This window comes from Mus musculus, chromosome 9 (genome assembly GCF_000001635.26).
Source record: "Mus musculus strain C57BL/6J chromosome 9, GRCm38.p6 C57BL/6J".
Taxonomy (NCBI): Eukaryota; Metazoa; Chordata; class Mammalia; order Rodentia; family Muridae; genus Mus; species Mus musculus.
In genome coordinates, this window is record NC_000075.6 from 77,986,973 (window position 1) to 78,008,710 (window position 21,738).

Below are 21,738 nucleotides of genomic sequence, written 5' to 3' on the forward strand. Positions count from 1 at the left end.
TCATGACTTTATGTATCTATGCAGGGAACTAAGAAACAAATGAGAGGAAGGTAATACAATTATTTCCAGTTACATCCATTTCCTCTATAAGTGACATGACTTCGTTATTCCTTATGCCACCCCACAAAATTCCATTTTGTGTATATACTACATTTTTAACACCCAGGTTGGCTTTGTAACACATCTGTGTGAATGGGGCAGCATGGGATGCCCATAATCTCTGTCAGACGTTGACTTGGCATCTTTTGGGTAAACACATTGGAGGTGCATTGGATGTGCACAGGGCTTTTGGTAGGTAGTACAGCCACTATTTCTTTCTTCAGTGTTTTCAACTTTCACTTCTTTGGATCTTTATACATACATACATACATATATATATATGTGTGTGTGTGTGTGTGTGTGTGTTTGTGTGTGTGTGTGTGTATATACACACATACATATTTGGTTGGTTGGTTGGTTGGTTGGTTGGTTGGTTGATTGATTGGTTGGTTGATTGGTTGGTTTTGGTTTTTTCGAGCCAGGGTTTCTCTGTATAGCCCTGGCTGTCCTGGAACTCACTCTGTAGACCAGGCTGGCCTCGAACTCAGAAATCCGCCTGCCTCTGCTTCCCGAGTGCTGGGATTAAAGGCATGTGCCACGCCTGGCTGGATCTTTATATTTTAAGGTGGGTGTTTTGTGAGTGAGATTGTTATCCTGAATTCTTTCTCAGTGTGCTTTGCTTTAGGAAGGCTGTTGATTTTATTTTCTTTCTTATCATAAATCACTATATTGGGGCTGGAGAGTTGGCTCAGCAGGTAAGAACACTGACTGCTCTTCCAAAGGTCCTGAGTTCAAATCCCAGCAACCACGTTGGTGGCTCACAACCATCTGTACAGCTACAGTGTACTCATATACATAAAATAGATAGAATGGAGAAAGCACATGCCTCTGTCTTGATCCATTTTACTAAAAGTGCATCGACTTTCCCCCCATTTAATATAATGGTGGCTGTAGGTTTGCCGTATAAAATCTTTATGATATTGAGATAAGTTTCTCTTGCCCTCAGCTCTCCAGGCATTAGCATGAAGAGAATATTGGATAAAAGCCTTTTCTGCATTTACTGAAATGATCCTTGCGTGCATTTCTGTGGTGTGTTATGTTTGACAGTTTGAATATTTTGAATTATTTCTACATCTTCAGAATGAAGCCAGTGTGATCATGACCAAATGATCTTTTTTATTTGTTCTTGAATTCAGTTTGCAAGTCTTGAGACTCTTTGACTTTATTTTCAGCCCAGAGATTAGTCTGTAATCTTCTTGATGTGTGTTGTCCTGGTTTTGGCATTGGGCATTTGTCACACTCCCCTGTTTTCTGTCACATGCAGTACTTTAAGAAGTGGTGGTGGTGTCTCTTCCTTAAAGGTCTGAAAGAAATGAGCAGTGGGTCTCTCAGCTTCTGGACTTTTTTCTTGGGAGATTTTTCCTTCTAGTTTAGCCTCACTGCCTGTCACAGATCTCTTGACTTAGCTTTGGTAGGCTGGCATCCATCTGGAAATTAAGCTGTTTCTTTCAGGTTTTCCTGCTATTATTTCTAGCTTAAGTGTTTTTTAGTTTTTTTTAAATTTCATTGGTATCTGTTGTAATGTCACCCTTTTTGTCGCTATTAATTGGACTCTTCTCTGGGTTGCTTTAGATAAGGGTTCATTGATCTGTTTATCTTTCCAACAAACAATCATGATTTTTGTTTTGTTTTGTTTTGTTTTATTTGTTTCATTGAATTTCTACCCTGATCTTATTTCTTTCCATGCACTTACTGCTTTTGGATTTTGCTGCGAAACATTGTGTATTCTGCAGCATTTGACCTATGGTCCATTTTTATAGATCTATTTGATCATTTAATACAGATGTTTGTCCGTTAGTAAAATTGGGGTAGTGGAAATACTTTTATATGTTAGGGTTATCTGTGACTTATCATCTAATAGTACTTTTAAACGAAATTGACAATAAATAAAAACAAACAAAATCTAACCACTGACCTAACCGTCTATGCACAAATGCAATGCAAGAACACAAGAAACAGTAAAATCTAAGACACTGTGGCGTCTCCAAAAAGTATCTCGATCCCAGAGAAATGACCTTCAATGAAAGTAATTTACATGAAACTCCCAAGAGTTAAAAAATGATTGTTTTTTATATATAGACTTTCTTGGTGTCATTTTTCTCTGCTAGACTGGTAATCAAAGCACTAGGTTCAATCCCCGGTACTCTGAAAATGGAATACTGTCTGGGGGTGGGAGGGATCACTTATCAGAGGGTAGACCCACTAAAAATACAGTCGACTAGAACACAGTCAGCCCTTACTGACTAGTGATTTTATGATATAAAGAACACCGATAACATTGTGTGTGCCATTTTAGTTGCTGCAGGCATGATGGTAAGGGGGGACACCGAATCAGACTAATGACTAATCCTGGGTTTACACAGAAAAGGAGAAAAAGGAAGTAGGGATAGCAGGAGGAGCAGTAGGCAGAGGAGATGAGGCCATTTGGGCTCAAGGTAGAATGAAAAGTGGTGAGGAAGCGTCTGTTGAGCTACAAGCCCCTCAAACTGCACAGGCCTCTGTTCTTTGGGAAAGCTATTTCAATGAGGACGGGGAGAAGAGAACAGGAACAGAGCCCTCCCACGTTGACATTGGATGTTAAATGGTGTTACATAAGGGAGAAATAAATGTAAAAGCAGAGGGCTGCCTGGGGCTGTAGACTGAACACATCTGACCCGTCAGCTGGCTCCTGTCGGAGCTTCGGCATTCCTTCCCCGCTTGCTTCCCGATGCCTCCATGCCCTTTCATGCTCCTCTGTAAGCCTGAGTCTCAGCATTCAGGAGGCAAGTTACAGTGTTTTCACCTCTGGGCTGTCCGGCTTTGTATGGTCCTGCACTGATGCTGGCCAGGCCTCCAGGGGTACTTCTTCAGGAGTCTTGTTGGGAATACTGGCACAGCCCCAGGCAGGTCAGGGCAAGGTTGGCTTCACAAACCCGTGTTCCTATCTTCATCATTCACCAGTCAGTGTTGACCCTGCCCCGGGGAGTCATTCCTGCTTTGAGGTGTACAACATGCAACCCAACCAAGTCTTTACGCCCCTGCAGATTCTGGCTTCAACCAGACTTCTACCTTCTCGCACGCTACGTGGTTTTTGTTCAGGTTTTCTTCCCAGCCGACTTGGGCCTTTCTGCTGGGCAGGGTTTGGTGTATCATCCTCGACACTTTGAATTTGCTGAGAGGGCTTACAGGTCACAGGCTCTCCAGACACCCCGCTGCTGACTCTGCAAGGGGCTTTTTAAGATGGTGCAGCATGGCAGCCCCGTCAAGAGCTGAGAAAGGGGTTTGCTGACATCTCTCTTCCCTCTGACTGTACCGCTGTTGCTGTCTTTCCTGTTCCCCTTCTTTTTCTCATCTGTAAGACGTCCCTTACTGGAAGAACAGATTCTCTGAGCCTCTCATCTCTAGCCACAGTTCCCACGGTCTGTGCTTGGCACGCCCGCCCTCTGGGAGTGGGGCATTCCCCAACTGATGCAGCCCCTAGGGACACATTCTGGACTTGCTTTTTTAAATTCTCTTATTTTTGCCTTGGTTTAAAAATCCGGAGATACCTGCCTCTTCTAAAAGCTGTTACCTTATTTTGTCTAGTTTATTTCCTGAGACCGGAGCAGACCCTGCCTGTGTGTCCTGCTTCTGCGGTCTCTGTTCTTTTTTAGCTTTTTCTTTGTTTTTTATGTGCATTTGTGCTTTGCCTTTGTGAATTCACATGCATCGCATGCATACAGGAGCCCACAGAGGCCAGAAGAGGGAATCTGAACCTCTGGACTGGAGTTATAAATGGTTATAAGCTTCCACGTGGGTGCTGGAAATCAAACCCAGGACATGAGAAAGTGCTCTTAAAGCACTGAGCCCTCTCTTAAGTCTCAAAACATTCTTGATGTTCCTAACGTCTCCTTTGATCTTTGGCAAACAGGGTTGATGAAGATAAGTCTGATCCATTGATCACAATCGCTCCAATCTGACAGCAACACTCTGGTCAGATTTCTTCAATGCCTGAGATGTCTTTGACAGAAACTCTGATATGTCCCACTGTCCTCTTGGACCTACCTAACCAGTTTATCCTTTACACTTGGTGGTTTGAGTGATGGTTCCAGTGGAGAGAGTTGCAGCATCAGCCGCTGCTCTCTGCTCTTTACACCATTTCTCTGGCTACCACCTCTTCCTGGAAAATGTAAAGCCCACGTTTGTCATCCTTAATTAATTAAGGTATTTGTAGATAGTTGTTGTTGTTTTGGTTTTGCATTTCTTATGCTAATTTATTTATTTATTTCTTATGCTAATTTAATTTATTTATTTATTATGCTATCTTTGCCACAGTCCATGTAGGACATCTGGACTTGGCTTTGGGCTGAGGTCATAGAAGACACCCAGGATAGAAGTTGTAGGAACAAGTCATGGAGGCAGAGAGCCAGTGATGTGGCCACAGTTGGTCTTTTCTCAGATGACCTGGACTCTGCCATGTTGTCCAGCTCCATTGCTGTGTGGACCAGACTTCCGTGGTTGTTTACTGGGAGAGGGTCTGTGAGAACTTCCTTCAGTCCCCAGTGGAACTTTTGTTGGGTTAGGATTGAGAGTGTATACACTGATGCACTAAGTGTAAGACTGCTTGTGGCTCCTGCCAGCTCCTGAAAGTACAGGGAGGGAGGGCTCTTCCAGAGACGGTGATGATGAGTGGGTTTTCAGATGAGCCTTCAGACAGTCTGGGTTTCTGTATGGAGATGGAGGCTGGAGGTTGTCTGGGAGCCAGCATTTCAAGTCCAGGAACCTACATTAGCAAAAGCGTAGAAGGCAGAGACAACACATTGCACTGAATTAGTGTGCGTGGGGGTGAAACTGCTAGTTTTTAAAATTAAGAGGGGAAAGTGAGAGGAACATGGAATTTGGGTGTTCTCGTAGATGAGAGAGAGAGGTGTGTCTTACTCAGCCTTGGGGGTGGGAATAACTATGCTCTAAAGGAATCATTCTGCCCACAGTTTCTGTCCTCACCATCTAAGGAGGAGTGTACAGTTAGGCTGAGAATTGCAATGGCTTGTCCATCAGCAGTAAACTGACAGAAGGTTTGTCAGAGACAGAAAATTCCTCCTAAAGCAAGAGATGGTATTCAGGGCACCCAAAAGGGTAGAGGATAGGTGGTTTGTACCGCGTGTAAATAAGCCAGTCCCCATGTTGACTTAAGCAAGGATTTGTTCAGTGATTCTGTCAACACATTGCTGCCATTACTGGTTGAAACAGCGGACCCAGATTTGGCTTTCCATTCATGAGTTTGACAAAGGTTTAGCCAAGCTAGCTAGCACTTCTCAGCAAGCTTCATGCCTTCCACTGTGAGTCTTTCCAATGAAGTTGGTTCTCATGGGTAAGGGTGCGTCAACACCAACACATCTGGGCCTACTCTGCTCCCTCAGCATCACTTCCGAGTCCTGAGGAAGCTGTGTGGTTGGGTTGGCCAACTGTGAAGCGCTGGCTCTCTGCCCTGTGCTACTTGGCGTTGATGTATTTTAAGAACAAGGCCCAAAAGTCACTGCATGCCCTTACAAGGAAATAGTCAGAAGCCAAATCCTGAATACAAAGCTGCTTCCTTGAGGAGTGGATGAGAGAAATCGGGATGGCCCAGGTGAGATGTGGGATTGTATCCTTAGTTTAGAACTGGGTTGAAAGGACACGTACTAGACAGGGCTATCCAGTCAGGTTTGGACTCAGGGTCCATCCCTGAGGGTAAAGGCCTTGCTTCTCATCCCTGTGGGGATGTCGGGAGACTTGCCTTGCTTTTTTATTCAGCTGTGAAAGAGATCTGAATTCTGTAGCCCAGATGGCTGAGGTTAAGGCAGGAGACAGAAAACTTTTAACACACCCTTACGGTAGCTATCACAGGTCATTTCTTATCAAATACAAAGTTTGCCGGGAAGATAGGCTTTAGTTGCTTTTGCCCAAAGCAAATTATTAGCCTAAATTATCATTGAAATTTAGTTAATATCAACTTTTTTTCCTAAAGGAGTTTGTATTTCTAAAAAAAAAGAAAGAAAGAAAAAAGTTTTTTTTTAGATACCTTAAACTTAGATGACTCACAATCTGTGGATGTGAGCATTGTCTAGTCATGGATGGATTCTGGGAAACAGGCTGTTCTTACAGTACAGGCATGCTACATAATTGTAAAGGTGAATCAGAACTCTGGGGTCTACTGTGTGAGCAACGGGGTTGCAGGCATGTTCCAGTTCTTTCCATCAACTTCTTTCTAGTGCCTTTACATGAAAGTCAGAAGAGATCATGCATGCACAAGCTTCTGACATCAGACTCCAGGCAGCAAGAGATAAGGGGCAGAGTTCCTGGCCTCACTGGTCAGCAGTCCCTTCTGGAGTTAACAGAGTACTTCCAGGAAAGCTGCCTGGACAACTAACTGAAAAATCAATCACCTCATTTGTATTAAATAATTTAAAATATAATGAAAATAAAATCAAATTTTAAAATAACTTTTAAAAATCTCTTACATGTACATTTGTATGCAGGTTCCTGTGTGGAGGAGCTTGTGTGTGCAGATATATGTACATATATGTACCTGTGTGTATCAAGGCCTGAAGGTGACATTGGACATCTCCCTCTGTTGCTGTCTACCATATTTGGTTAGCAATGGTCTCTCCTTTGAACCATAGTTTCCTTATCTGGTTAGCCTGGAGTGCTAGTTTGCTCTGGGGTTCTCCTATCTCTACCTGCCCAGATCTAAAATTACAGGTTATCATAATTACACCATGTCTGCCTGGAATGGGTGCTGTCTTAGAGCTTCTATTCCTGCACAAACATCATGACCAAGAAGCAAGTTTGGGAGGAAAGAATTTATTCAGCTTACACTTTCCACATTGCTGTTCATCACCAAAGGAAGTCAGGACTAGAACTCAAGCAGGTCAGGAAGCAGGAGCTGATGAAGAGGCTATGGAGGGATGTTACTTACTGGCTTGCTTCCCCTGGCTTGCTCAGTTTGCTTTCTTATAGAACCCAAGACTGGCACCACCCACAAGGGGCCCTACTCCCTTCATCACTAACTGAGAAAATGCCCCATAGCTGGATCTCATGGAGGCATTTCCTCATCTGAAGCTCCTTTCTCTGTGATAACTCCAGCTTGTGTCAAGTTGACACACAAAACCGGCCAGTACAGGTACTGAGATCTAAGCTTGGCTCGCTGGCAAGCACTCCAACCACTGACTCATGTCCCAGGCCTATGCCTTTTTGTTAATTGTTCTATTTTCAATTCATTTTCAATATTTTATAGACTATGTTTTATGGGGAATCTTATATAACTCTGTTACAGCATGTTTGAACTTTTGGTTCTGGTTTTGGTTTTTAAGAGAGTCTCATGTAATGCAGCCCAGGTAGCTTTGCATTTGTGTATTGAAAACTGAACAGAGGGCCTTGAACTTTTTGAGGGTCTTAAGCTTCTTAGTTTTGGGGGGGATTTTTTTGGTTGGTTTTTTTGTTTTGTTTTGTTTTGTTTTGTCTTTCAAGACAGGGTTTCTCTGTGTAGCCCTGGCTGTCCTGGAACTCACTCTGTAGACCAGGCTGGCCTCGAACTCAGAAATCCGCCTGCCTCTGCCTCCCAAGTGCTGGGATTAAAGGTGTGCGCCACCACGCCTGGCTGCTTCTTAGGTATTTTATATAGCCCACTTTCCGATGCTTCTTCCTCCCTGGCATAGACTTGGTGGGCTTCTCCCTCTGGAGGCAAGTATTCAATAGGATATTCAAGTTGGATGTTTGGGGGCGGGGGGGGGGGCTCTTGTGATAGAAACCAATTAACTTCCCTTTGGTCTGGATTATGCTGTTCAAATAGCCCAAACAGCCCCTTCAGAGGTAGAAAGAAAACTCGTTCCCAAACATGTAAAGTCAGGATTGTGGCCCCAGGTCCTCTTCTATTTGGGAGTCTGTCTGTCTGTCTGTCTGTCTGTCTGTCTGTGTGCTTTGCTCTATGTTGCTGCTTTCAGTCATTAATTTTCTTGCCTTAGTCTTAACCCTCACAGTATCTCCTGACCCTTTTGCCTCTGCTGGTCTCTTGTGTCACCAAGTCAAGGCCATTTAGTCTCAGTCTGGGCTCAAACTTGTGACCTTCCTGCCTTGGACTCTTAATTGCTAAGATTGCTCGGGTGCCCTGCCTGTGGGTTGTCATTGTGGTCCTTTTGGAAATGGGATCAAGAAGGGCTACAGAGCAAGAGAATATAGACGGGGCCCCAGCACCTGTGGTGGTGGGATTCGCCACGAGGTTCCTGACGCAGGGGTGGGGATAGAATAGTATAGAGAAAAATTCAGAGTTGGAGTTCAGAGCTGAAAGAGTCCAGACATGAGGAGGGAACTTCTCTCAGATCTGCATTCAGCAGTGGTGCTCCCGGAGACCTGCCAAGTCACCGGCAGGACTCACTGACCCAGACAGGAAGCTATTAGAAGAGAAGGACGCACAAGTTCCTGCTGAGGGTGAACAAAGCTCTCCCTCCCATGGCTACTGTCTACACAAGCGTTTCTCAACCTGGGGGGTCTCGGCCCTTCCATGGGATTGAACTACCTTTTCCCAGGGGTCACATGTCAAAGGGCTTACATTAGGATTCATAACAGTAGCAAAATTACAGCTAAAAGATATCGATGAAAATAATTGTATAGTTGGGGGTCACCACAGCACGAGGAACTGTATGAAAGGGTCACAGGAAAGCTGAGAACCACTGCTCTGGGTACCGGTGCTTTCCCACTGTGGATGTGGAGATGGCTGCTGGAGGTAATCCTGAAGTACTTCCTGCTCCAGTGGTGGTAAGAGAAAGAAAGCAGCCGGCCGGCCGGTGCCTCAGGTCACATTAGAGCTGCACTTGCTCCGGGCTTCCTGACAGTGTCCGTTCTAGCCAAAGAAAGTCCCCATTACCAAATGAGCATGCCTGTTCCACTGATGAGAGAAATGACAGGAGAATCACACAGATGCCCAAATATTATTATCCCTGATTTCAGCTTTGACATCTAATAAGCCATGCTGTATTTTGATAAATGTATATAAAATAAGCCGACCAAATCCTAATAAGCACTTCAGTCTCATCCGATTTCAGTCATTCTTATGTTTTGGGGAGTTGGTTGTTTTTTTGTTTTTTGTTGTTGTTGTTGTTGTTGTTGTTGTTTTGGTTTGTTTGTTTGGTTTTTTTTTTTGCTTTTGTTTTTGCTTTTTTTTTAAATGAGGATTGAAATTTTTTCTTAGATATTTTCTTTATATACATTTCAAATGCTATCCCAAAAGTCCCCTATACCCTCCCTCCCGCCCTGCTCCCCTACCCACCCACTCCCACTTTTTGGCCCTGGTATTCTCCTGTACTGGGGCATATAAAGTTTGCAATACCAAGGGGCCTCTCTTCCCAGTGATGGCTGACTAGGCCATCTTCTACTACATATGCAGCTAGAGATACGAGCTCTGGGGTTACTGGTTAGTTCATATTGTTGTTCCACCTATAGGGTTGCAGATCCCTTCAACTCCTTGGGTGTTTTCTCTAGCTTTTCCATTGGGGACTCTGTGTTCAATCTTATAAATGACTGTGAGCATCCACTTCTGTATTTGCCAGGCACTGGCATAGCCTCATAAGAGACAGCTATACCAGGGTCCCTTCAGCAAAATCTTGCTGGCATATGCAATAGTGTCTGGGTTTGGTGGCTGATTATGGGATGGATCCCTGGGTGGGGTAGTCTCTGGATAGTCTATCCTTTTGTCTTAGCTCCAAACTTTGTCTCTGTAACTCCTTTCATGTGTATTTTGTTCCCTATTCTAAGGAGGAATGAAGTATCCACCCATTGGTCTTCCCTCTTCTTGATTTTCTTGTGTTTTGCAAATTGTATCTTGGGTATTCTAAGTTTCTGGGCTAATATCCACTTATCAGTGAGTGCATATCTAATGACTACTTTTGTGATTAGGTTACCTCACTAAGGATGATATCCTCCAGATACATCCATTTGTCCAAGAATTTCATAAATTTATTGTTTTTAATAGCTAAGTAGTACTCTATTGTGTAAATGTACCACATTTTCTGTATCCATTCCTCTGTTGAGGGGCATCTGGGTTCTTTCCAGATTCTGGCTATTATAAATAAGGCTGCTACGAACATAGTGGAGCATGTGTTCTTATTACCAGTTGGAACTTCTTCTGGGTATATGCCCAGGAGAGGTATTGCTGGATCTTTCGGTAGTATTATGTCCAATTTACTGAGGAACCGCCAGACTGACTTCCAGAGTGATTGTACAAGCTTGCAATCCCACCAGCAATGGAGGAGTGTTCCTCTTTCTTCATATTCTCACAGCATCTGCTGTCACCTAAATTTTTTATCTTAGCCATTCTGACTACAGATTGCAATCCCCATCAAAATTCCAACTCAATTCTTCACTGAGTTAGAAAGGGCAATTTGCAAATTCATCTGGAATAATAAAAAACCTAGGATAGCAAAAACTATTCTCAACAATAAAAGAACCTCTGCTGGAATCACCATGCCTGACATTAAGCTGTACTACAGAGCAATTGTGATAAAAACTGCATGGTACTGGTACAGTGACAGACAGGTAGATCAATGGAATAGAATTGAAGACCCAGATATGAATCCACACACGTATGGTCATTTGATCTTTGACAAGGGAGCTAAAACCATCCAGTGGAAAAAAGACAGCATTTTCAACAAATGGTGCTGGCACATCTGGCGGCTATCATGTAGAAGAATGCAAATTAATCCATTCTTATCTCCTTGTACAAAGCTCAAGTCCAAGTGGATCAAAGACCTCTACATAAAACCAGAGACACTGAAATTAGTAGAGGAGAAAGTGGGGAAAAGACTCGAAGATATGGCACAGGGGAAAAATTCCTAAACAGAACAGCAATGGCTTGTGCTGTAAGATCAAGATTTGACAAATGGGACCTCATGAAACTGCAAAGCTTCTGTAAGGCAAAAGACACTGTCAATAAGACAAAAGGCCACCAACAGATTGGGAAAGGATTTTTACCAATCCTAAATCTGATAGGGAACTAATATCCAGAATATACAAAGAGCTCAAGAAGCTGGACTCCAGAAATTCAAATAAACCCATTAAAAAATGGGGTACAGAGCTAAACAAAGAATTCTCAACTGAGGAATACCGAATGGCTGGCTGAGAAGCACCTGAAAAAATGTTCAACATCCTTAATCATCAGGGAAATGCAAATCAAATTTTTTGGGATTTTGTATTCTGAGTACAGTGGACTACTACAACCAAAAGTTGCCCTACTGTGCTACAGAATTCCAGACCTGCATAAATATCATGTATTATATGGGCATACTGATACATGTCTAAACTCTAGCTCTGGCAAGCCAGAGGCAAGAGGATTGCAAGTTTTATTTCGTTTAATAATGGCTGAGACATTCCTTTGTGTTCCATTGTGTCTGTGTGTGTGTATGTTCTACACTTTCCTTCCCCATTATTTGCTGAAGGACCCCATTTACAGCTTAGCTGTTTCGAACAGAACTGCCCTAGAGTGATGTGCTATCTCTCTCTCTGCTACACTTCATCCCCTGGGCAGGGGAGCTCAGGATTGGCAGCAGTGGGGCATCTAGTATGTCTTCTTTTTAAGATTTATTTATTTTAAGCCGGGCGTGGTGCACATCTTTAATCCCAGCACTCAGGAGGCAGAGGCAGGTGGATTTCTGAGTTCGAGGCCAGCCTGGTCTACAGAGTGAGTTCCAGGACAGCCAGGGCTATACAGAGAAACCCTGTCTCGAACCAAAAAAAAAAAAAAAAGATTTATTTATTTTATATGAGTACACTGTAGCGGTCTTCAGACACCCCAGAAGAGGGCATCGGATCCCATTACAGATGGTTTTGAGCCACCATGTGGTTGATGGGATTTGAACTCAGGACCTGTGGGAGCACAGTCAGTGCTCTTACCCACTGAGCCATCTCTCCAGCCCTTTAGTATGTCTCTTTACAGTCTGTGGAGGATTCCCCATCCTGCGCCATACTGCTTTACACTCGCATTCACAGTGGACAAGAAACCCCCTTTCTCATCTTTAGCCTGCATTTTTTTTTTTACATTAAATTTTGTTTGGATTACATGTCTTTATTTGTGTGGAGAACAGAGGATGACTTGTAATAAAAAAAGTCAAGTCACTCCTCCCACCATGGAAACTGAACTCGGGTCTTCTGAACTTAGAGGCAGTTACCGCTGCCTACTGAGCCATCCTGTCGCCACCGCTGCAGCGGCGGCCACCACCACCACCCGTTTTAACCTTTTCACAGTTGTGGCCTTGGCCTCTCTTTCCCTGGTCATTACTGAAGCTTAGCATTGCCTCATGTTACATTAGCCATTAAGCCCGTTGGGCTCTGTTTAGAGTGGGATTCTTTGGGGTTTCTAGGCTTTGTTTTGGCCAGTTTTGTGGGTTCTTATTATACATCTGGGATGTTCACCTTCCTAAAAGATGAATAGTTGGCAAATAATTTTCCTCCATTCCTTATGTTGTCAGTTGACTCTATTTCCTTTACTGCGTATAAGCTTCTTAGTGAAATAAATCCTATTTGTCTGCTTTTGGCTTCCTTTTCAGTACTTTGAGCTTCTACCCACAAAGCTATCACCTGTAGAAGTGCTTCCTGTGTCCTTGACATACTTCCTGTGTCCTTGACATACTTCCTGTGTCCTTGACATACTTCCTATACCCAACACGAAGCAGATGTTCAATAAGAACATCTTGACGCAGGGTTGTCCAGCTGGCCTCCTAACTTCTGGAATTCACAGGCTTTGAATCACCACGCTGGCTTCAAAAAAAAAAAAAGAAAAACTGTTCTGAGGAATGGCTAGAGGCATTTGGGACCATCACAGACACCATCATGCACACTGAGGAAGAGTCTAGCCAATCAGGGCTGAGTTTACATGCTTCCATCCCTCAGCAGCTGTGAGACCTTCCTTGTCTACCTATTTAACCTCCTTGATAAAGATCTCTGGCATAATTGAGAAGATAGGCAGCCATCACATGGTTCACGTGAGCAGACTCAAGATTGGTGGTTCCGTGCGGCAGTAGGTGGTCACAAGAAATAGCTGCAAAGGAGTCGGGGGCACTGGGTGAAGATTCAGTCTGCTTCTGGCTGACCAGGTGTCTGAGCAGCTCACCTCCAAGGCTGTGGGCAGGGGAGCAGGGGTCGGGTGGGGGATGGGCGAGGCAGGGAGCATCATTGAACAAAGCCTGGAACTTTTCCTTGCTGTTCCTGACAGATCTTCCTTTGCCTCAAAGCCACCTTGGATCATTCCTTTGTGGGGAAATAGTTATTGATCCTTCCCTCCCTCCCTCCCTCCGTCCCTCCCTCCCTTCCTCCCTCCCTCCCTCCCTCCCTCCCTCCCTCCCTTCCTCCCTCCCTTCCTCCCTCCCTATATGCTATCCCTTCTCAGATCTGCCTTCTTCTCCTTGACACATTCAACTACACTCAGCTGCTGGCTGTCCAGAGGAGTTACCTGCAAGGCTGATGCTCTGCTCCTCTGCAGATACTTGGGTGGCCTGTCCCTGTCCTGAAATGCCACCTGCCCAATGAGGCCTTCCCTAGTGACCAAATCTAAAAGCTTCCTCTTTCCCATCTCCTTCCCCTGCTTCTTTCTCCCTGGATTCCTGTTCTGTGAGACTTTTTCCTGAGCCTTTCTTTGTTTTCCACCTCTAATTCTCTGGCCTGCTGCACATGAGTCTTAACCACTTGAGTAACTTACGGATGAATGGGCAGAGATGGTCTATGTATATGTCACCTACACCCCGCCACGGGGACATTCACCTTGTCTCAGATATGAAGGGTGTTGTGCTTTTAATAGCCCAGGGGTTGTCAGTAAAACAACTTAATCATCTACAAAAAAAGTGCACCCAGGTTTATTTCGGAATGAGCACATGACAGTGACAAGCCAGAGCTGGCCCGTGTTCCGAGTAATGAGTTTTCTGTTTTTCTCTAAACAATGCACAGGTTCTGCTGCTCTGGGCCATTCACATTTGGAACTGAAGACAAAAAGAATTGTGAAGGTGAAGGACAGCATTGGGAGGCTATTTTTAGACCCTGCAGCAAATGAGATGGCTGGGGGGAGGGAGGGAGGGGCAGGTTGATGCTGGTGTCAGACACTTGAGGTCTATTGGCTTCTAGTACCTTATCTGTTTCTCCAATTGCAGTTTGATAATGGTTTTCACCCCTGGTTTTTTGTTTTTTGTTTTTTTTCAGTTGGTAGAATCACAGAACAACCCCTGATAAGAAGAGAGACTTGGAGGATGGTAACTTGACCCAGCAAGAAATGCCAAGGGCTGAGCTATGTGGCTGTGGGTACAGTGCTTGCCTAGCGTGCACAAACTCTCTCCCCCACATCACATAAGATGAAATGATGGTACATCCCTGCAACCCATCCCTTAGGCAGAGGCCAGAGGATCAGCAGGAGCTCAGAATTATCTTCAACTACATAATAAGCCAGCCTGGGCTACATGAGAGGCCAGCCTGGGCTACATGAGACCCTATTGAGAGACAGCTGAAAGAACTCCAAAGGTCCTGTCATTGTTAATCATCTTCCTGATGATTGACGGGGAGCCGCTTCTTATAGCTGAGTTGTAGAAAAGTACCCATAGGCAAAATGGTACAGAGTTCCTGGGCACAGCTTCAGATACTGAGACACTGAGCCTTCATTTACTGTCCTTGGAAACACTCTCTTAGTCACTGGGTGAAGATGCAAAGCATTCCATCAGAGCTTCAAGGAGAAGGAAGGTATGTTCAGAGGGAAAGCTGGGCATGGTGGAGGCTGGGAGGTGACAGTAGAAATGTGAGAGAGAAGCAGCACAAGAGCTGAGCTAGGAGAGGACAGAGTTGACAGCAACCAGGAGACAGCCCTCTCAGAGAACAGGAAACCAACCGACAACCTAGCTCTTCCTTCTTCACCGGCAGAAATTGAGTTCATGTCTGTTAGCTTGCTTTTCTCTCTATTTTCAATATCCTCACATCAAGCCCAAGCAAATCACTGACTAGTTGAAAACGAAATTAGGTTTTTAAAAACAACAGTGGGTGCACATGTACTCATGTTTATATTAAAGAGCTCATAACAATTTCAGAATCCCACTGAGTCACATAAAACAAGTGTGTTATTATACAGTATGATCATACAGACTTTAAAAGAAGTTTATGGTGTTTTATCACAGCGATAGAAAAGTAAGACACATGGATAGATGGATGGAGGCATAGGTGGATAGGTGGGTGGATGGATGGTGGTTGGATGGATGGTGGATGGATGGATGTTGGTGGGTGGGTGGGTGGATGGATGGTGGATGTTGGTGGGTGGGTGGGTGGGTGGATGGATGGTGGATGGATGCGTGGATGGATGGATGGATGGATGGATGGATGGATGGATGGATAACTAGATAAATGGATGGATATATGGTGTCTTAGTCAGGGTTTTTATTCCTGCACAAACATCATGACCAAGAAGCAACTTGGGGAGGAAAGGGTTTATTCAGCTTACTCTTCCACATTTCTGTTCATCACCAAAGGAAGTCAGGACTGGAACTCAAACAGGTCAGGAAGCAGGAGCTGATGCAGAGGCCATGGAGGGATGTTCTTTACTGGCTAGCATGCTCTTTTATAGAACCAAGACTACCAGCCCAGAGATGACACCACCCACAAGGGGACCTCCCCCCTTGATCACTAATTTAGAAAATGCCTTGCAACTGGATCTCATGGAGGCATTTCCCAATTGAAGCTCCTTTCTCTGTGGTAACTCCAGCCTGTGTCAAGTTGACACAAAACTAGCCAGTACAGATGGATAAGTTGGTAGATGGGTGGATGGATGGATGGATGGATGGATGGATGGATAATTGGATGGATGGGTGGGTGGATTGATGGATGGATGGATAGATGATGGATAGATAGATAGGTGGATGGATAAGTAGATGAGTGGATGGATAGATAAGTAGATAAATGGATGGATGGGTGGATAGATAAGTAGATGATGGATAGGTGGGTAGGTAGATGTGTGGATAGATGGGTGGGTGGTGGATAGATAGATGGATGAGTGGGTAGGTGGATGAATGCATGGATGAGTGGATAGATGGATAGATGGAGGGATAGATAAGTAGATGGATGGATGGGTGGGTGGGTGGATGGATGGATAGATGGTGGGAGGGAGGCAAGGACAGATGGATGAGTAGAATTGTAAATAAATGTACTTTGCCTACATATTTTCTCCAGCCTCTTGTGAAGGAAGATTCCGGCAGCTTCCAGTATGAGCTCTTGCAGTTGCCCTTTGCCTCCATGTCTACTCTCTCCCTTGCCCCCTGCCCACTTCCTTTCCTTCTCTTTCTTGTCCTGCTGAGCCACTGGCTTTTTCACTGGCCAGAACTCCTGCCTCCCAGAGCAAGTCCGAACTCTTGCCCAACTTCTCTGGCCCCTGACGTGGCAGGTGGCCATGACTCTGGTTTCTGGCTTCAGGTGCAGATTGTCATTGGAGCTGTTGCCTGAAAGCAGCTGTTCTCCACAGTACAGCTGAACTCAGATCATCTCTTCAGAGTAGGTTTTAATTTAGAAAAAGAGAGAGAGAGAGGGAGAGAGAGAGAGAGAGAGAGAGAGAGAGAGAGAGAGAGAGAGAGAGAGAGAGGAGGAGGAACATCCTTTCACTTGTTCTCAACCTCCCTGGTGCCGCAACCCTTAAATACAGTTCCTCATGTTGTGGTGACCCCTAACCATAAGATTATTTTTGTTGATGCTTCATAACTGTTAAGTTTGCTACTGTTTTGAATCATAATGTAAATATTTGTGGTTTTCCCATGGTCTTAGGCAACCCCTGTGGAAGGGTCATTCAATCCCAAAGGGGTCACAACTAACAGGTTGAGAACAGCTGGTATAAAACAACATGGGACAGAAAAAAAAAAAAAAAAGAGTTCACCAGAATGGAACTGGAGAACTAACATTTTGCTTAGGTGGCTGCCTTCCATCAGTGTGAGTGTCCCTCCACCCTAGGCTACCTCGTGGATGATTGGTAGCCCCGCTGCTGTCTGCTCCCTTCCCTACCCATTGTCCAAAGAACACTGAACCATGGCTTCAGCGGCCTTCTTCACAGAAGTTGGTTAGTGCAGATCAGGCACCTCAGTGAGAGGTTATTAGCATCTCACTACCCTGGAAGCCTGGGTCCTAGACATCAGGTGACAAAAAGCCGGTCCTGGCTGAGGACTGTGCTTCCTGCCCATGGGTCTCACTCGGGGCACTCCGCATAGGAAGCACTGGACTGGCTGGAAAATGAGGCTTGTGTTCCTGCAATCAGCCACATCGCCCATGCAGAGCTTTCTGATTAACCTGGGCTTTTGCATACAAGGTGGAATCCCTGCCTTGTATGTGGGTCTGATCAATGGGAAGGGCACATGACTTGCTTTAAAATTAGCCTCATATTTCATTGTGTAACAGTTCTGGGTTTCACTAAATAGAATGACTGGGCTTTTATAAGGGCGCATATAATGTATTTCTATTTAGTGTATCTGATTGGTTCATCTTAGAGAAAATCCTTTAGATTCGCTGAGATGCCGTGTTTCCGCCTACAAAATGATGCTGTGGGTTTTGTAGGAAAAAGAAAGATTAACAAAACTTACCATCTTATCTAGGGCACAGAGGGAGAGGGAAGGAGAGGGAGGGAGAGGGAGGGAGAGGGAGGGAGGGAGAATCTGAGCTTGTCAATGAAGAGAACAATCTCTTCTGCCCAAAAGGACAGAGTGAAACTAGAAAGGAAAGAAATGATTACACTCTAAATCATGCTGTCAGCCAGGGTTAACATTCTGGGAGGTTCCAAAGCTCAGAGAACATTTCACATCTTAAGAAAAAAGGCTGGGTTTTTTTTCCCCCTATTTCCCCTGTGCCAGTGAGACATCCTCACGCAAATTCAAAATCAGCAAAAACCAGTTACCAGCCAAAGCCACCTTCCCGTTGTCCTTCACAAAGTCAGCTTGTTCCCCCAGATTTCTGATTCACCTTGGCTGCATCTGAAGATAAGCCCATATGACCTAGAGGCCAAGGAGAAGCAAAGAAGTTTATGTGCCTGCAGAAAATACATTTCTACAGTCAGGAGAATGTGGTGGCTTGAATAGGGATGACCCCTATAGACCGGTGTGTTTGAATGCTTGGCTATGGAGGGTGACACCATGAGGTGTGGCCTGTTGAAGGAGGTGTGTCACTGTGGAGGCTGGCTTTGAGGTCACATGTGTTCAAGCTATGCCCAGTGTGAGTTGGAGTCCAGCCTGGGATATGGGAAACTCCATCTCAAATCAAAAAGCAAAACCACTTTATAGCAAGAAAACCATTTTCCTGTGGTCCACAGAACTAAATAGGTGATTGATTATCATTTATGCTTCATATCTCATGTGACCGAGGGCCAGAGAAGAGGGGTTTAAAAGACTAGATCTTGGACTGGCTAGGGTGACTCAGTGGATCAGGGTGCTTGTCACCAGCTCAGACAACCTGATTTTGAACCCTAGGCCCCCATGGTGGAGGAATAGGACTTACTCCTGTGGGTTGTGCTCTGACTTCTGCATGTGTGCTGTGACATGCACACACCAGCACATGCACACACACATAAGTAACAAAAGCTTAAGAAAAGCTGGACCACTCTAGAGGGACATGTGTGCAGTACCTGCGGGGGCCAGAAGAGGGCATTAGACCCTTTGGAACTACAGTTATGGACGGTTGCAAGCTGCCCCGAAGATGCTGGGGAACTTGAATCTGGGTCCCTGCAAGAGCAGCCAGTGCTCTTAACCACTGAGCTATCTTTGTAGCCCAAGATATTATTTGGTAATAGTTTGTCTTAATGACACCATATCATATGCAAACTGATAGATAGATAGATAGATAGATAGATAGATAGATAGATGATAGATAGATAGATAGATAGATAGATAGATAGATAGATAGATAGTGTATTCATTTCTGGGTTTGAGATAGTCTAATAAACATCATATAGTCCAGTTATTTCTTTAGCTTACTGGTTTTTGTTTATTGTGACCACAAACGCAGTATGAGCATGGCTCTTCGAATTCCCTCCGTCTGCACCCTAAATTTGTCAGCCACCGAGGCCACCGAGTTTCACCTCTCTTACCTACCAGAGTGACTTTCCTCCCTTCAGAACCCAAGACCTTCATATCCTAACCATGCTTTGCATCAGAGTTCTAATTTTGCCAATCAGGAAGTTCATTAGCCTCACTGGGCTTGTTCAAGCTGCCTGTGTTCATATTCATATGTAAACTTGTATCATCTGACTTATAATAAGCCGTGTGTCTGGCAGGCGGCTTGTCCCCACAAACCCTGAAGGTGTCACTGCACAAGGTGCCAGGCTGTGTGAGGCTGACATTCCCTCTGCGCTCCCAGGATGAGCCAGCGCCGCAGTCTACTGAGTCAGGCGCACAGGCTGGAGACGGTCCGCTTGCTTCCCTGTCTCTCCGCTGTCCTCTTTCCATTCTTTGCAACTCAAGGGTTAGGAGGACAGGCAGTTAAGGCAGTTAACCTAGATGAAGCACAACAACCATGTAAGCGAATAGGTCCCAAACTGTTTAAACCACAAACAAGCTTATCACCTGCCCAAGTGACCCTGCCTTTGGAAATCTGTGCTGGTGGAACAGATAGCAGCCACCCACAGCGCAAGCCTCAACACACTGTCCTGGAATACTCCCGACCTTGAGCTGCCCTGGATACCCAAGAGAGCAAACCAACGCTATATTCCTAATGGCGCCTTGCCAATCCCCCAGCAAAGGCCTTGGAACTGAGCCTTAGCTACTGCCACCTCCGCACTTCACCAGGCTCGTGGGCTCCACCTTCTGGCCAGTGTTCCCCTGGCCTGGCCTGGCCTGTTCGTTGACGGTACAGGAGACTCTTAAGGGCAGCAATTTTGCTGAATTCCTCTGCTAGCCCGGGACAGTTTGGAATGGCACAGCCTGGACACAAGATGCTTCCCAGGGCTAGGTGGGTGGTGTCCAGAGACGCCGAGAACCCTCTAGGTAAACAGCATATCCACCCAAGGACGCTGGTCAGCCAAGACGGTGAAGTCCTGGAAGCATGCTCACTTGGGACCTTCCCCTAGCATCTGGTTCTTGCCTCTTGTATCGATCCTCAAATGGTCAATAAAATCACGGTCCCAAATCTATTCTTTTGATTGTTTGCTTGTTTTTGTTTGGTTGTTTGTTTGGGTTTTTTTTGTTGTTGTTGTTTGTTTTTTTGTTTTGTTTTGTTTTGTTTTTTGTTGTGTTTTTGTTTGTTTGTTTGTTTGTTTTTTGAGACAGGGTTTCTCTGTATAGCTCTGGCTGTCCTGGAACTCACTCTGTAGACCAGATCTATTCTTCCTTGGATGTAGATGTCGTGTTCCTTTTTCCTCAACTTAAACTCCAGATTCTCTGTGTGGCCACATCTCTGTGTGGAGCTTTTTGTATGCTCTGCCCCAGCCCTTCATGAAAATCAAGCAGATGAGGCTGGAAAGTTTCAATGGTCAAGTTCTTGAAGAAGTTCTGGGTTCACACATGCATAATAATAATAATAATAATAATAATAATAATAATAATAATAAACATGAATCTTTCTTGTTAAAAATCATTAAACCAAGTCTTTAAACCAGTTTAAGGAATGCTAATATATTGTTTTTCACACTGTGGTTTAAGTGTTTTAGTTCTGAGAGAAAAAGACTATGACTATCCCATAATACTTTACTGCTTGCTCTGGCTCCTTCACCTGGCTAAGCAGTGCTGCCTCTGGTAACTAGGGTGTGTATGCCTGTTGCAGTTTAGCTCTTTGCTTAGGATTTTTGTTTCTCTGCGTGTCTAGGTGCGTTTTGCCTGCGTAGATGACTGGGCACTGTGTGTGCATTGCCTGCGGAGGCCAGAAGAGAGTGTTTCATCTCTTGGAATTGAAGTTACAGACTCTGTAAGCCGCCATGTGGGTGCTGAGAACTGAACCTGGCTCCTCGGCCAGAGCAGCCAGTGATCTTACCCTCAGAGCCATCTCTCCAGCCCTCTTGTTTGGTTGGTTTTGGTTGGTTGGTTGGTTGGTTGGTTGGTTGGTTGGTTGGTTGGTTGATTGGTTGGTTGGTTCAGCTTGGGTTTTTGTTGTTGTTTGGGTTTATTTTATTTTATTTTTTTCTGTCAACCCTCTTTTTACTGTGTGCTTTACATAATCCTAATTTCAATATTTGTGACATCCATTCCCAACACCTGAATTGTTCTTTGAAATTTTGAGCTCGTCCATGCAGTAGGCTGAATAACGTGCCTCACCTCTGTCCTATACCCACAAGATGTAGATACGGTGTCGTCCATGGAAAGGCGACTGGGAAGCTGTCCTGAGATGGGGATGTTAATTCCGGTGGACCTAGTCCAGCAGGAATGTGGGTTTGTGGGAGTTATCATCATTCATTTCATCTCAGGTACGAGGGTTTGTTTTGTTTTGTTTTGTTTTGTTTTGTTTTGTTTGCCTGCATGTATGAATGTGCACCATGTGAGTACCTGGCCCCCAAGGAGATCAGAAGTGGACAATGGATCCCTTGGGACTGGAGTTATGGGTGGTTGCAAACCATCCTGTAGGTGCTAGGAATTAGACCCAGGTCCCTCTTGAGAGCAAAATGTGCTCTTAGTCACTGAGGCATCTCTCCAGCCCCTTACATGGCTTAAAGGGGAGAGTGTATCCCACTAC

General features: G+C 44.8%; 1 long non-coding RNA gene across 5 annotated transcripts; it reads left to right on the forward strand.

Moving 5' to 3' along the window:
- Window positions 1–873: 873 nt before the first annotated feature.
- Window positions 874–20,966, forward strand: Gm34829. Of its 5 annotated transcripts, none has more exons than XR_870935.3 (4): window positions 7,195–7,219; window positions 14,026–14,081; window positions 14,275–14,805; window positions 20,878–20,966. It is a non-coding gene; the product is annotated as a predicted gene, 34829 (long non-coding RNA). The 5 variants fall into 5 exon arrangements; XR_870934.2 differs by lacking the exon at window positions 20,878–20,966 and adding an exon at window positions 16,279–17,678; XR_870936.1 differs by lacking the exon at window positions 20,878–20,966 and adding an exon at window positions 15,677–15,705.
- Window positions 20,967–21,738: the final 772 nt, after the last annotated feature.